This window comes from Crocodylus siamensis, chromosome 1, assembly GCF_052110815.1.
Source record: "Crocodylus siamensis isolate JL-2025a chromosome 1, ASM5211081v1, whole genome shotgun sequence".
Taxonomy (NCBI): Eukaryota; Metazoa; Chordata; order Crocodylia; family Crocodylidae; genus Crocodylus; species Crocodylus siamensis.
The window spans coordinates 371,420,565-371,437,089 of NC_143395.1; the positions used below are offsets into that span (position 1 = coordinate 371,420,565).

Sequence of the window (16,525 nt, forward strand, 5' to 3'; positions counted from 1 at the left end):
ACACTTGCTGTTCTGGGGTGAGTGACAGTGGCATTAACCTCTGCACGCTGACTGTGCACCACTTCTTGCTCCAATGTCGAAATGCAGTCTTGACTTGGAAATTTGGCAGTGGGACAATCGGCACTGAGGGGGTTAGTGCTGCTTGCCCCGCCACTGCCTAAAGGCATCTCCAACAGGGTTCTTGACCCCAGAATTGTGCATCAGTACAAGCAGCATTGGTGTTAACCCCCTGGCTCTTGGCCTCATCAACATAGCAACTTTGGCAGCAATGGGGGGTTAGCAATGGGTGTGTCTACATGTGGCCATATTGTGCCATTCTTACTATGCAGTAACAGCCTGCACTCCATTGTAGCAGCTGCACACAGTTTTTTTTAGCTGCTATGTCACCGTAGCAGAGCACTATAATGAGGGACCGTGTTGCTATGGTGACAAAACATCATATGTAGACCTGCCCTCTGATACTGCTTATGCTGTTGCAGAATTTCCAGCCCCACTGGCTATGATATAATTTGAAGGTCACCATTTAGATAGCCCCACTTTAGATGAAGTATCATAAGTTAGTAGTCTCCAAACAGGAAGGCCTTGGTAAAATGATGCAGACTGCTTTGCAGAAATACAGGCTGAATGATTATACTGGTCTTTATTGCTGCTTAGAACTGCTTAGGTCTATAAATCTTTTTCAACAGTTACATATTTCCAAGATGCTTACCGACATTTCAAATGATTATGAAAAGATACTGTTAGAAAGGCTGACAAGCCACTAAGTACTTACTATGTTCAGGAAAATGATCAAGGAATACAGAAAGGCAGAAGACACCAAAAAGAAGCAAGAGAGTCCATTTCAAATAGATTCAGGCAAATGCTCGTGAATGGAAATAATCAGATCATCATCTGATTAGCAGATGAGGGCAAATGTGAATTTGAGAATCAATGATAAATCTCCATTGGCTTCTCTGAGGTTAGGGTTTCATGCTAGATGATTTTAATTGGTATAGAATTCTGGGTTTTGGTATAGGGGATGTCCCTGTACTGGGAGGATTAAATAGGGGAAAATCAAAGTTTTGTTTTATTAACAATAAAAAGTTAATAAAAAGTCATAGATCACCCAAATTAGTTGGATTATAAGGTCTATAACCTGTTCTTGATATAGTCATACTTGATAAGTATTATAATTAATATACATTATTCAATTGAGAAGGAGACAATGTAGGAAACCATTGACAGATTACAGAATGCTACTAGGCTCCTGAAGAGCAAGCTCATACCTTTCCAGATACTTTGGATTAGCACTGCAGGTACAACTTTTCCCAAACCTCAGTGTTAAAGATTCTGAAAGGAAGACATTTAAATGTTGAGACAAGAACATACTGTATTGCTCTGAATTTCACTTAAAAATGAAATATTTCTTCTTCATCTAAAAAAATGGAAATAAAAAGTTGTATATGTACCATATAGATTGTTTTCTTGTAAATGTGTCTGTAATTTGGTATTTTTTCTTAAATTGGGAACTAAAAAGATATTTAATTGGTAGCTATGACAATTTATTCCCTAAGTACTTTCCTTCCTTTTGTTTTCACAGACGAAGAGGGGGAAGAGCGTCTTTGCAGACAGGCTCACTAACCTAATGAGGAGGAATTTAAACTATGTTTACCAGGGGCTGGAGACCAAAGTCTTGAGGTAAGTGGGAAAGTGTTGAGACCTGGAGGAAGAGCAAGCAGGAGTGGGCAACAGGGGACATGCTCTCATACTTTCTGAGAAATCAGGGCAATCAACTAGTTACCTCAGGTGCCAGTACACAAGTGCATGGAGCCTGGGAAACAAGCAGGAAGGATTGGAAGTCCTTGCACAGTCAGGGAACTATGATGTGATTGAAATAACAGAAACTTGGTGGGATAGGTTGCATGACTGGAGCACTGTCATGGATGGGTACAAATTGTTCAGGAAGGACAGGCAGGGGAGAAGAGGAGGAGGTGTTGCGCTTTATGTTAAAGAGCTATATGATTGCTCAAAGCTCCAGTATGAAACTGGAGATGGGCTTGTTGTGAGTCTCTCGGTTAGGGTCAGAGGGGAGAGCAACAAGGGTGATATTGTGGAGGGTGTCTGCTATAGACCACCAGACCAGGAGGAAGTGGTGGATGAGGCTTTTTAAACAGCTAGTTTAAACAGCTAGGAAATTTCCTGGTCACAGGCCATGGTTCTGATGGGGGACTTCAATCACCCTGACATCTGCTGGTAGGGCAATACTGCAGTGTGCAGGAAATCCTGGAAGTTTTTTGGAGAGTATTAGAGACAACTTCCTGCTGCAAATGCTGGAGCAGTCAACTAGGGGTTATGCTCTTCTTGACCTCCTGCTCACAAACAGGGAAGAATTGGTGGGGAACGTAGAAGTGGATGGCAACTTGGACAGCAGTAACCATGAGATGATTGAGTTCAGGATCCTGAGGAAAAGAAGCATGGAGAGCAGACAAGTAAGGAACCTGGGCTTCAGAAAAGCAGACTTTGACTTACTCAAGGAACTCATGGGTAGGATCCTTTGGGAATCTAGTCTGAGGGGGAGAGGTGTTTAGGAGAGCTGGCTTTACTTCAAAGAAGCCTTTCTGAGAGGGCAGGAACAAACCACCCCTATGTGCAGAAAGACTAGCAAGTATGACAGAAGACCAGCTTGCCTTAGCAGGGAACTCTTCAGTAAACTAAATCACAAAAAAGGAAGCTTATATAAAGTCGATACTTGGACAAATAACTAGGGAAGAATATTGTTTGGACATGCAGGGATGAAGTGAGGAAGGCCAAAGTACAATTGGAGGTGCAGCTAGCAAGGGATATGAAGGGTAACAAGAAGGGTTTCTACAAGTATCTTGGTAGCAAAAGGAGGATCAGGGAAAGTGTGGGTCCCTTACTGAATGGGGAGGCCACCTTGTGACAGAGGATGCAGAAAAGGCTGAAGGGCTCAATGCCTTTTTTGCCTCAGTCTTCACAGGCAAGTTCAACTCCCAGACTACTGAACTGGACAGGACAGTTTGGGGAGGAGGTGAGCAGCCTTCAGTGCTGGACGACCAGGTTAAAGACTACTTAGAAAAGCTGAATGTGTACAAGTCCATGGGGCCAGAAAGGATGCACCTCAGGGTGTTGAGGAAGTTGAATGATTTGATTGCAAAATCATTGGTCATCATCTTTGAAAAGTTCTGGCGATCAGGAGAGGTTTTGGATGATTGGAAAAGGGGAGACATAGTGCCCATATTTACGAAAGAGAAGAAAAAGGATCCATGGAACTACAGACCAGTCAGCCTCACCTCAGTCCCTGGGCAAATCATGGAGCAAATCCTCAAGGAATCCATTTCTAAGCACTTGGGGGAGAAGAAGGTGATTAGGAATAGTCAGCATGGATTCACCAAGGCAAGTCATGCCTAATCAACCTGATTGCCTTCTATGATGAGGTAACTGGCTCTGTAGATGTGTGGAGAGTGGTCTATGTGGTGTACTTTGTCTTTAGCAAGGCTTTTGATATAGTCTCCCACAGCATCCTTGCAGGCAATCTAAGGAAGTATGGGCTGGATGAATAAACTAAGGTGGATAGAAAATTGGCTGGAGCAGCAGGCTCAGAGAGTAGAATCAATGGCTCGATGTCTAGTTGGCAGCCAGTGTCAAGTGAAGTGCCCCAGAGGTCAATTCTGGGGCCAATTTTGTTCAATGTCTTCATCAAGGGCCTGGAAGATGGCATAGAGTGCACTCTTAGTAAGTTTTTAGATGACATCAAGCTGGGGGGAGCAGTAGATATGCTGGAGGGTAGGGATAGGATACAAAGTGACCTAGACAAATTGGAGGATTAGGTCAAAAGGAAGTTTATGAGGTTCAGTAAGGAGAAGTGTAAAGTCCTGCACTTATGGCAGAACAATCCCATGCACTGGTACAGGCTGGGGGGCGACTGGCTGGGCAGCAGCTCTGCAGAAAAGGACTGGGGGCTTACAGTGGACAATAAGCTGAATATGAACCAGCAGCGTGCCCTTGTTGCCAAGAAGGCTAACAGCATACTGGGCTGTATTGGTAGGTGTGTTGCCAGTAGGTCAAGGGAAGTGATTTATTCCCCTCTATTTAGCACTGGTGAGGCCACATCTGTGGTCCTGAGTTCAGTTTTGGGCCCCCCACTACAGAAAGGGTGTGGACAAATTGGAGAGTCCAGCGGCGGGGAACAAAAATGAGGAGGAGGCTGGGGGACATGACTTATGAGGAAAGACTGAGGGAACTGGGTTTATTTAGTCTAGAGAAGAGAAGACTGAGGGAGGTGATGGGGCGCACCTCCACCAGCTCTCTCAACACCCGTGGGTGGAGGGCATCAGGGCCCGCAGATTTAAAAACATCCAGCCCTTCCAGAAGATCCCTAACTACATCTATGCAGACCCAAGGCCTGGAAGTGCTATCCCCAAGATTGCCCCTACGTGTGGTGGGACAGCTGTCCTGGTCCCTGTCCAAGAAAACAGAGGTAAAGAACTTGTTAAAAATGTTGGCTCTCATCTGGCATAGCCACAGGATTACCATTTGAGTCTAGCAGGGGCCCTACATTACCCAGTGCCCTCTTCTTACTCCCAATGTATTTGAAGAAGGACTTTTTGTTGTCCTTAATCCTGGTCACTAGCCTGAGCTCCATCCCCACCTTGGCCTTCCAGATAGCCCTCCTACCCTCGCGGGCCAAGGAGAAGTATTCCTCCTTGGTGATAGCCCCTCCCTTCCACTGGGTATACGCCTCCCTTTTGGCCCTCAGGTATTCTCGAATGCCATTGCTGAGCCATGGGGGTTTCAGAGCACTCTTACCCCACTTCTTTCTCTTGGGACTATCACCCTCTGAGCCTGGAGGATCATCCTCTTAAGGTACGACCATCCCTCATGGACTCCCTTTTGGGTCCTCAGTGCCTCCCCCCACTAATCTCCTAAATTTGTTGAAGTTGGCCCTTCTGAAGTCAGGGGCTGTAGTGTTGGTACAAGCCCTCAACATCCTGCACTGGATGGTGAATTCCAGCAGGTGATGATCACTGTCACTCAAGTGGACAAGGACCTGCAGTCCCCTCACCAGGTCATCCCCAGTGGCTAAGACCAGATCCAGCAAGGCATCTCTGCTAGTGGGCTGTGCACCTCCTGGATAAGGTGGAGGTCCTGTATTTCAGCTAGGAACCTACAAGAACAGTCAGACCTGCCTGACTGCTCCTCCCAGCAGATGTCTGGGTAGTTTAGGTCCCCCATGACAATGATGTCCCTAGACCTAATTGCCTCCATAAGATGTACTGAGAAATTCTGGTCAACTCAACCCCTTGGCAGGGTGGTCTATAGTAGACACCCATCGTAAGATCCCTTTCGCCTTGCCCCCCTTGAAGTTTGACCCACAGTGTCTCTGCCTTACCTTCCTCCGCCCCAAAGCTAGTTCTTGATGATGTGAGTTGCTCTTTGACATAAAGGGCAATCCCCCTGCCTTTCCTCCCAGTCCTGTCTTTAGATAATTCGGAGTTCACAGCAATAGACTTACCATAGAGAACACTAACAAAGATCCTCTATGGGCTCTTCCATAGCACTGGGTGTGTCTATATGTGTTGCTATGGCAATGTTGTTACTGTGCCATGATTTAGTACTTCCTTTTGGAAGTACTATATCACAGCGCAGTAACAGCCTGTACTGCGCTGTACATATGGTGCATGATTATTTTTAGCAGTTATTTGCTGTAGCAGCTCACTGTACTGGGACAGTGCCTCACTGCAGCAAAGTAGCATTTGGTCATGTGTAGATGTCTGTGGATGCTACATTGCTGTAGTGCATTGCTACAGCAACTAGCATCATGTGTAGATGTACTCAGTGTCTTGTAGGTGACTAACATGATCAATGTACCAAGAAATGGATGTGACATTTGGGTTGCTCTTTGTTCTCTGCTGTGCAACTTTTCTATATATTCGACTAATTAGTTCTTTAAATATTCTGCATTATATATTTTCTGGCATGTGAAATGATAAAACATCAATCTGCGTATATATACATACCCAAAGACATGGAAAAGTTAACAATAAGTTTGACTATAATGAGAGTGAATCTACAAAAATGCTTGGAGACCTGCTTTGGATAATTATTGTGGATAGCTATTCACAGGTTATCTAATTTTTTTTCTCTCTCCAAAACTAAGCTAAGGATCTCACAAGATTCTTGGGATCCCTGAATCTGGTTAGGCAAGAAATATTTTAATAATTCACTTCTCTCCCTCTTGACAAATATAATTTCAGAAACTATTGGGAGCTGTGTTTTGACTTAGCCTCTTCACTAAGCTAGAGCAAATGACAGAACTATGAGGAAGATGGGAATGCACCCCACATACCTAGTAGTTTGAGACAAAGGGAATGTGGAATCATGTCAGAGGGGCTTACATATTTACTTTATAAAACAAGTATGACAAACTGATCCTGATCCATAAAAATATTTCTGCTTTCTTACTTTTAAACCAGCTTTCTCCTTTATTCAGCCAATTTAAAATGATAACACTTTTTATCTGTCCAAGGGATAATTTATTTCCTGTGAACTGACACTCTGTGTCAGTTCTCAATCAGAATGGACCAGTCATTTATTAAAGCGTGTGATTAATTCAAACAGAGTGAATAAGTTATACATATAAGTATGGCTCATAAGCCACTTAATTTGATGTGGGTTGTATCACTCAAATTATGGATGTATCACTCAATTGTTTGCCTCAGAGTTTTGTTTCAATAGGCATCCATTTCTCCCATCAGCTGGAACTCATCAGCAGCCTCAGCAGCTGATTGGAGAAGTGCCATCTTTTAAAATAAAAGATGCACCAATCAGAAGGAGTACTTCAGCACTCCCATGCAACTGTTTGCTTTGACTATATATACATACCCTCAGGTAGTTCTCAAAATCTCATCTTGACAGTGGGCTAAGGGAACATAACCCTGTGAAGATTCTGGGTGCTATTGTATTCTTTCTGTGCTACTCATTTTAGGTTGGATTTTGGAGCTTCAAATAACAGCCAGTGATGGCTTCTCTAAAGACAAAACAAAATCCTCTTAAAGAATGTGGCATAAGTAATAAATGGAAGGATATTGCAGTCTTTTCAGATGGCATTAAAGCTATTCTTAATTGACATAAACTGCATTTGGACTTGAAAGATAGATTTCCTTTATGCATAGATAATTAGATAGATATTTTTCCTTGCTATCTCATTTCACAAGCACGTGTCCTAAACATCTTTTGGCATGGGAACGGTTCACTTGGTTGCACAAAAAGCAGATGACTAACACCACATTTGTGAGGCATCATATCTTTTTTATAGTTTCCTCACAATACAATAGAATAAACTATCATACATTGCAGTTATCTGGAGGATTTTTTTCACATTCTAGCCAATCAACATTACTTCAAACTTGACCAGACAGCCTCATCCCTATGCATCTGATCCATGTTTATCATCTCATTTCCTGGCTATACACTGGGGTGGACAATTATTTGGGCCTGGGACCCACATAGGAAGTTTTGACAACTTGTGGCAGGCTGGGTTAGCACCCTGCCCCTCCCCCCCTTGCCCTCCCTTCCGCCACTGCAACAACTTACCACAATTCCCTGTGTGGAGTTGGGCTGCAGGTATGTGGGGAGCAGTGTTCAGGAGCAGGACAGGTGGACGAAGCCAGGATCAAGGGGTGGGTTACAAGGCAGTGATAGCATGGACCAGGGCCTGGGGTAGAGCTATGATCCACTCCCTGCATGCCCATGCCCTGAGCAGGGTTGTGGGGGATATGGGGGATGTGTGGAGAGGGCAGGGGGGCTCATGCATGTGTGTGTGTGGGCTGCCTGAGTGCTAGGTCCTGGGAGCCAGTAAGGGGTGAAAGGAGAGAGGAGGGGGCAGGGGGCACATGCAGCAGAGTTTGTCTGGGCATTGTGGTTTTCAACTGCCCCCACAGTGGTCCACATGAGGCTGAGCCCCACCCAGAGCAGTCTGCACTGCATTTGAGTCCATGCCCACCAGTCCAGCCCCAGACAGTTCACACATCTTACTGGAGGGGCTGCTCCCAGTGTGGCTGTAGCCACCCAGGTGTTACTTGGCTCCCCTTGCCTCCAGCAGTGGCTCTTCTTTCTGCTCCTGTTGCACTGCTCTGAGCAGGGAGGAAGCTTCAGCCAGGTGGCTCCTGCACCAGCATGTGGGGCTCTGGCTCAAGCTCCTGGCTGCCTTCCACCCACTTGGATGCATATGCTGGGAGTGGAGTGGCTGGAAGGCAGCCAGGAGCTGGAGCCCCACACACTGGGGCAGAAGCTGCCTGACTGAAGCTTCCTTCTTGCCTGGAGAGGCATAGTAGAAACAGGAGGAGGAGCTGCCACTTCAGAAGTTTTGATGATATTGCAGTCTTTTCCAGGGAAGGCTGAGAGGGGATCTGGTAGCGGCTTACTGCTACATCAGGGGAGTACATCAAGAACTCAGTGAACAGCTGTTCACCAGGGCACCCCTGGGGAAGACCAGGAGCAACTGATACAAACTCCTGGAAGGTGGCTTCAGGCTCAGTTCCAGGAAAAAGACTCCTTCACAGTCAGGGTGTCCAGACACTGGAATAAATTCCCTCCAGTGGTGGTGCAGTCACCTACCCTGGAAATCTTTAAAAGAAGACTGGACAGTCACCTTGCTGGGGTCATTTGACCCCAGTTGTCTTTTCCTGTCTAGTGCAGGGGGACTAGACCTGATGATCTACAAGGTCCCTTCCAGCCCTAACAATCTATGAATATATGACCTGTGGCACGTCGAGTCAGCACTCCCACAGGTGACTGTAACTGCATTGGGTGCAGCCCTGTTGGAAGCTGTGCATGCTGGCTCAGACCAGAGCCGGCAGGTGTGGACTGGAGTGTGGTACAGGCTGCCATGGGCATGTCTTGGTCCCATATGGAGTGTCACAGGGGCAGCCGTGAGCCAAATCCAATCAATAAGTGGGCACCCCCGACAGGCTGGATCCTCCCCTGCTATAGACTGTTGAATGGATGCATTGTTTTGCATGCTTTATTAGAATGTAGTTATCTGGCTAAAGCATTAGTCTGAGAACCTTACTTCCATGTTATGGACATGCTGAAATTACAACTAGTCCTTTCAGGAATCATGAATTATTGAAGTTAATTCTAAACAGCAAGTGTTGTCAAGATTGGAAGAAACTATCTTAAAAAGTATTTTCCTTCAAATTAGCTTGACATTTATTGTCTGTCATCTATGCCTTTGCTTCTCTTTCATTTTTGATTTTTAAGTGCTCTGACTCTTCTAATTTTCTCAGATAATTGATCATGAAAAAAATAATGAAGAAGCACTGTACCTGAAAAATAAACTCTCCAGGTTACTACTTTGTTAAGAAGGAACTAAATAAATTGCAGACCTTCTCAAAATTCTGGAGCCCCAAAAGTTAAGAATTAGTCAAAATGATTCAGTTCCTAATGAACTCATATGTTCCCATTAAGGTATTGATATAGTCTCATTATCATAAAATGTGACTGATTAAAAATCTTTAGCTGCAAGATTGAGGGAAGTAATTAGCAGAACAAGGGAAGTGATTATTCACCTTTAAGTGGACTTCAGGACATCTAAAAGTCCCAAGCCAGTGCTTTAATAACTGCCACATTGGCAGTGCCATCAGAGCCAGTGACCTTTAGTTCTGAGAATTTTTGCATGGGTTATTTTTAAGACTGTGCTGCTCTGGTAAGTAACATATCTCAAAAGCATGAGAAGTAACGTATTTCAAATGCATCTATTTTTTCCTTTCTCTTCTTCCTGCAGTTTTGCAGATATAGCCCTTAATTTTCTTTGCTTTTTTAAAATAAGTGTTCTCTACCCTCTTAATCTCTCCCCTGCCATACCTGCTCTTTATAACTGTAGGGAGACCATTTTTATTTGAGTTTATCATACCAAAAGGGAAAGCTACTTTCAATTTGTGAGCCTTTGTCTAAAATGTTCTGCCCATAGTCCCCTTGCAATTAAACAAAAATGCTCTCTACTAAGACCATCTTAGCTATTGTAGTATTGCATAAGAAGAGACTTGGCATCACTTGTAGGATGGATGTTAAACCTCTTAAAACTTATTAGGGATGAAACAAAAGGCCAAATTCAATCATGCTATAAAGGGTCACAACTCAGTTGACTTCAGATAGGTTACTACAGGGCTGAATTTGTCTCACCATCTATAAAAATAGTTTATGATGTTAGAAGTTACATTTTAAAATTTACTGCAAAGATTTTGCTTGGTGCTGTAGACAGGAAAAAACACCTATTGCTCACCCTGCATTTCATCCATGCTACAGATACATTTCATGTGGCTACTTGCCCTCAGGAGTTTCACGGCCCAAGGCTGGCTAACTTCACTTATAGTGCCACTATGCCATATCCTTTGTAGCACACCTTTCTTGGCTATTACTGTCTCCTTTTCAATTATTGTGGTATATACTTTGCAGATGTTAAAACAGATGGGATTTAGAGCTTCTTAAATGATGTATAAAATCTAATTAGTGTGTAAAACAACATCTCTCAGTTACTCTTTACACTTTGAGCTTTTGCTATAAGTATACATTATATTCACTACATTATGGGTGCCAAATTGTGGGCAAAGGCCTCATATTATAGCTAATTGGCATATGCCTCATTTTCCCTAATCTTAGTTTACTGTGGATTCATCTGCACATAAAATTAACATGACACGATAAATTCTGGAGCTGTTAGAGCTGGATTCCTCTGCTCCCAGAGGCAGCATCTATACATGCACCTGGTAAATCAGCAGTTTGAGCTGGGGTGGAGCAGCCCTAGACTGGCAGCAGGCTTGGGAGGTCATCCCAAGACTCCAGATGGTAGCAGTGGGCAGCGGAGGGGCTGGCTGAGACACAAGAATCCTAAAGTGCAGAGTTGTGTGGTAGGCAGCCCTTGCACTTTAGCACCTTGGGGACCCAGCCAGCTCCTGGTGCCATCTACACACGCGTTTTAGCACACTTAATTACTTTGCTGTAAAGTAGTACTGTCCTTGACTATTTTATAGCAGACTTAATTAAATTTACTGGGCCCTAATACCACTGCATGTGTAAACAGTGATGTTTTACTATGGATCTAATTAGTCAACTGTACTAAAGTGCATCTGTAGATGCACCTTGTATGTTGATGAACAAGATTGGATTTCTCCTTTTTATCTGTAATAATTGAATTGTTCTTGTCTGATCATTCATAATTTTTGCAGTTGAACTTCATTAGGCAAGCCAGTTGATAAAACTCATTTGAGACAACAGCTAGGCACATTAAATTATAGCTCTACAAGTCAAATTTCTATTAGAAAAGAACATGCTTTAAGATGCAACAAAATGCAGTGGTATCACACTTGTAATTAGTTCTGAGGCACTCTGGGAAACTTATTTGACAGAAGATTTTGTCAGAGACTCTACATGACATTTCAGAGTGCAAATTAGAAAAACTGCCTGTACTGTAACTTGGAGAGAATGTTCTAAAGGAGCCAGAGGGAAGCAGACAGACTATAAGAACTGAGCTAATTTGCTCATCTTGAAATGCTAGGATTAGAACAGGGGTTTCATGTTGGGAAAGAGTTTGACAGCCATATGGGTGCAGAAGAAACCTGCAATTATGAAAGTTTTTGTTTTTATGGGTTTAATCTGTCAAAAGTGGAAAAAATTAATTAGTAAGTTCATTTTTTGAAGCAGTAATATTAAAGATTTTGTGTCAGAGCCATAATTATGAAAAAAACTAATTAAAGAAAGAATCAGTATAAATTCTGCAGTAATTTTTTTAATTGTAGGCTTATTAACCATTATGTTAATTCAAAATATGTAACGTGGTTTGCCATGTTAGTGCTTGTATGTTTTGTCATAAGCAATGTGCATTTAACTGCAGCTTTCCTCTTGATATTTCAGGCTAATATGGAAAGCACCTTTATTTAATGCTCATTAAGATGCATGCAAACCATGACTCTTGACGTTAGGATTGTGACATTTAAGTTATAAGAGAAAGAAAGATGTTAGTTTTTCTGGTTCTGATATTAGAAACATGGGAAAATATATTAGAGGCTAACCAAAAGCACAGATTTGAAAACTGAGCATATAAAGCTTAGAATTAGTTTAGGTAGCATTTATCCTTGATAAATTTCCCTATATTGCCTGATGAACATGTGGAGCCAGCTTGGATTTCTCAGTGATTTTACAATAGCATGGAAAGAGTATTCAATTTTAAACCAAAAGCACATACTATTATGGTAAACCATTATAGACAAGTACACTATTATAGAAATTGTGGTGGCTGCTCTGAATAATCATAAACATACACGTGTCATAAAAAGTCTCATTTTTAAGTCCCAAACTCAGACTGACTTTGCTGAGATTTCTGGAACTATCTAAAGCAGGAATTAGCAACCTTCTAGGAATAGTGGGCCAAAATGACAGAGCTCACTCTGTAGGCAGGCCACTGCTTTGGACCCAGCTGCTGCTACCACCCCTCTTCCTTCCCTCCTCCCCCCACCCCCACCCTGCATTGCTGATGATGACCTGCTGAATTGCCACCAACATCATCCCTTGCCCCCAAGTTGCTGCTGCATCTGGCCTGTGGAGTCATCAATTACTTGGGGGGTCAGTTATGCCCCATGAGCTGTAGGTTGCTGACTCCTGATCTAGATCATACTGGGCATACTCAGAGACTGAACAAACTCATTAGTATAATTATTCCCATAGTAAATGTTACATCATCCTAGTTTCACAGGATATCATTGACCTGATATCTCAGCCAACAGATGAACAAACATGTTTGGATCATGGGTCTAAAGGCCTTTGCTGCAGATATGGTCTGCATGAAAAAAGTAATATTTTGGGAGTTTTTACAGTCATTTTCCACCCATAGGTACCTCTGAGTACAATTCAGACATGTTTATTGCATCCTATCATGCACAACGTATTTCTTAGGGTAGTGTAATAGCTGTGATAGAGGAGGCTTACAACTATACTGTTCAACTGGCTGTTCCTGTCTATATAAATGAAGGATGGGTTAACAGAGCTGAGATCCATGCTACAGCTTTTATCATGTCCAATTCAGCTGAAAGGGAATACATGGTCATTTGGGTTGGGGAATCAAAGGCAGCTGGATTAACGTGAGCCACATCGTACTCCAGTGTGCTTTACCTACACCAGTCACATGACTCCCATAGGTGCTTTTTTCCAGAGTAATCTGATGGGCTAGAGGGACCCCTGAACTTTTTCTTTTGAATCTCATGCAACCTTCAAGGTACTGACACCTAAGGCTATATGTGCAGCTGCTTAGTGACTCCTCTGTCAATATATAGAGGTCAACTGAAATGCTTTATTTACCTTAGCATGAATCATACTATGAAGGAACCATGCCCTGTGGGGAAAAAAAGACACTGAGAAGAAGTTTCATTTCCAAATTTCTGAAGTACCTTTTACTACTTTTTCTTTTAAAGCTGTACTGACTGCTGTAGTGGACAGAGTTCATTTTGCTTGTTTAATTGCTTCACATTCATTTGTAATTCTGATTAAAATTGTGGCAACCATAGGACATCAGATCATAGAACCCTCGTAAAACACTCAATACACTGCCACATGGGGAAATTATTAGTTTATCTGTAGAAGATGGCAGTTAATTATGAGGCAAATAAGGAATTGGCTAGCACAGAGGTGACAGTGACTTATACTGAAAGCACTGCCTGAAAAGCACTACTATCTTAAGTTCTGGGGTAATAAAACTCAGATGAAATCTAATAGCATCTGTATTAAGAAAAAGAATTTCTACTGAAGATGGGAGCTGATCAACCAGAAATGGCAATGGAGGAGGCCTTAAGAACATAGGAGTAGGAGAAGCCCAACTGGGCCATCAAGTCCAGACCCCTGCTTTTGCTGGGAACAATTTGTCCAGAAAAGTCCATAAACTCTTCTACTTTGGCTCCCCTGTACACGGCAGCCTCAAAGCAAACTGCAACCTGCCGCAAGGGAGACAAGCACTATCAATTAGGGCTGTGTGAAGCTTTAGTCCCTGATTTGATTTGGCAGAGACTCGGCCTGATTTGGTGGCCAAATCTTCAAATCCAGATCGAATCAGAGGACCCTTTAATCTCTCCAAATCAAATCGTAATCCTCCAAATCAATTCAGAGAGATTTGGAAAGATCCAGAAATTCGGACATAGATACAGCTTTAAATGTTTTTTTCTACATACGTCTAGGTAGCAGAGGCTTGTGAATACTGTGATGCTGGGACACATGAAGTGTTCCACAGAAGCATGGAGGGCTCCCCAGCACACTCAGCAGCATACCTGGAAGTGGACCAGAAGCACTTCTAGTCCACTTCTGGGTCCACCAGGGAGTGTGCTGGGGCCTGCTCTGCATCCTCCCTGGCTCAGCGACGGGTGACTCCTGGGTCTGGGGTGGCACCCGGGTTCCCCCTTCATCCCATTGCTGAGCTGTGGAGGCATGGGGGAGCCCTCCAGCATGCTTTCTGGCAGACTTAGAAGTGGACCAGAAGTACTTTTGGTCCACTTCCAGGTTTGCCACTGAGCATGTGGAGGGCCCCACCCTTTGCACTCCTGTGGGATGCTCCAAGTGCCCCAACATTGCAGTGATCAAGAGACATGCTTGCTACCTCAAGGCATGAAGAAAAAACTTTTAAAGCTGTTTCTATGTCTGAATTGCTGATTCTCTGAATCAGCATCAAATCTTCAGATTCCGATTTAGCCAAATCAAGTTGGAGACAGTGATCCTAATCAATTAATCGAATCACTGACTCTGATCCGGGCTGAATCTGAATTGAATAGGGCCCACTTTGCACACCCCTACTATCAATCCCTTGCCACTGTTGGGCAAGTATGGCAGTCAGTACGTTAGGTTAGGTAAAACGTGCTGAGATGATCCATCTTCTTGGACTTCCAGAAGGCCTTCAACACAGTGACCCACCCAATTCTGGTGGGCAAGCTGAGGGACTGCGGCATTGACGAATGCACAGTCACATGGGTGTCAAACTGGCTCCAGGGGTGCACCCAGAGGGTGGTGGTGGACGGGTCGATGTCGACCTGGGAGTGGGTGGGCAGCGGAGTCCCCAGGGCTCAGTCCTTGGGCCGGTGCTTTTCAACATCTTCATTAGTGACCTGGATGAGGGTGTGGAGAGCACCTTGTTCAAGTTCGCTGATGACACCAAGCTGTGGGGTAAAGTGAATACACCAGCAGGCAGGGACCGCATCCAGGCAGACCTGGATAGGTTAGAGAAGTGGGCGGATCTGAACAGGATGCGGTTCAACAAGGACAAGTGCAGAGTGCTGCACCTGGGGAGAGGGAACCAACAGTATGGTTATAGTTTAGGGGCTGACCCTCTCAGCAGCACAGAGGCAGAGAGAGATCTTTGAGTAGGGATTGCCTCCAGGATGAATATGAGTCGCCAATACGACAAAGCAATAGGCAGAGCCAACTGCACCCTGTGTTGCATCAACAGGGGCATCACTAACAGGTCCAGAGAGGTCTTGCTCCCCCTCTATGTGGCGTTGGTCAAGCTGCAGCTGGAGTACTGTGTCCAGTTCTGGGTGCTGCACTTCAAGAAGGATGTGAAGAACCTGGAGAGGGTCCAGAGGAGGGCCTCCGTGGCCAGTCCTATGAGGAGAGGCTGAAGGACGTGAATCTCTTCAGTCTCCACAAGAGGAGACTGAGGGGGGATCTTGTGGCTGCCTACAACTTTATCAGGGGCCAGCAGCAGGGACTTGGGGAAAGTCTGTTCACCAGGGGCCCCCTTGGAGTCACCAGGAACAATGGCCACAAGCTGAGGGAGGATAGGTTTAGGTTAGATATTAGGAAGAACTACTTCATGGTAAGGGTGGCCAGAGCCTGGAATAGGCTTCCTAGAGAGGTGGTGCTCTCACCTTCCCTGGAGATCTTCAAGAGGAGACTGGATAGGCACCTGGCTGGGGTCTTATGACCCCTGCCACCCCCAGTGCTTCTTCCTGCCCATGGCAGGGGGTAGAACCAGATGATCTGTCTAGGTCCCTTCCAACTCATTGATTCTATGATCCTATGTAGAGCATCATGCCGTGCTTTAAAGAGAAAAGCAAAAAAAACCTTGTTAGTTTGACCAAGGGTGAGGGATTTATTTTTGACCCCAAGTAGGGTGAATAGTGTGTCTCTGAACTCATGAACAGGATGCTCCCACCAGGCATCATCACACAAAAGCCAAATTTCCATTTCCAGCTGTGGCCAATATCCTTTGCTTTAGAGGAAGGTGAAAACAAGAAATACTTAGATGTATTAAAAACAGGACTATAAGAAAGCCAGGGACCTTATCTTTCTACATGTACATCCTCAAGCATTAGTAACCAACTAATCTTGATAAGCGACTCAGAGTGTACATAATTATATTTATTTAAATAGTTTCTCCACCAAAATCATTATTGTGAATTCTTCATTTTTATATAACTGAAGTGTCAATACTAGAAGCAAATTGCATTGCAACCTGGTTTACTTTTGCTCATCAAAAACCCAACTACTACAA

At 44.0% G+C, this 16,525-nt stretch overlaps 1 long non-coding RNA gene across 1 annotated transcript in view; it reads left to right on the forward strand.

Moving 5' to 3' along the window:
• Nucleotides 1-1,589: 1,589 nt before the first annotated feature.
• Nucleotides 1,590-16,525, forward strand: part of LOC149875071 (uncharacterized) — a 61,189-nt gene continuing 46,253 nt past the window's right edge. Inside the window, exon 1 of the long non-coding RNA XR_016440005.1 lies at nt 1,590-1,677. This is a non-coding gene — a long non-coding RNA (uncharacterized LOC149875071). The remainder of the gene's footprint in view (nt 1,678-16,525) is intronic.